This window comes from Alligator sinensis, unplaced genomic scaffold, assembly GCF_000455745.1.
Source record: "Alligator sinensis unplaced genomic scaffold, ASM45574v1 scaffold1391_1, whole genome shotgun sequence".
Lineage (NCBI taxonomy): Eukaryota > Metazoa > Chordata > Crocodylia > Alligatoridae > Alligator > Alligator sinensis.
This window is the reverse complement of record NW_005842761.1, coordinates 122,862-123,189: the sequence shown is the minus strand read 5'-3', so window position 1 is coordinate 123,189 and position 328 is coordinate 122,862. Positions and strand designations below refer to the sequence as shown.

At 63.1% G+C, this 328-nt stretch overlaps 1 protein-coding gene across 2 annotated transcripts in view; it reads right to left on the bottom strand.

Annotated features, from left to right (window-relative positions):
* Positions 1–328, bottom strand: part of LOC102377374 (zinc finger protein 252-like) — a 9,166-nt gene that overhangs the window by 7,868 nt on the left and 970 nt on the right. The window lies entirely within an intron of this gene.

Below are 328 nucleotides of genomic sequence, written 5' to 3'. Positions count from 1 at the left end.
ATGCTGTGGTGGTGTCTGTGGGTGGTCGGCGCTCGCCACCATCTGCCCCGTCAGCGGTGTCTGCAGGAGCTCCCTGTTTGCCGCTGCACCCCCCTGGGCACGCGTCGTTCATGATTATCTTTACTTCAATACGAAAAATCGCAACACCAGGACGCCGGCACCCCTAGGCACCTGCCTACTCCGCCTTACGGGTGACCTGGCCCCGACTGCGCAGTAGCGCCGGCGCGCGGTTTTGCTAGGGACGCTAACGGCGCAGCAGCCTAATAACCCCGCGCAGTCGCGTTTCAGGCGGGTTTTGCTCGGCATGTGCGCGTCGCTAACAACACGG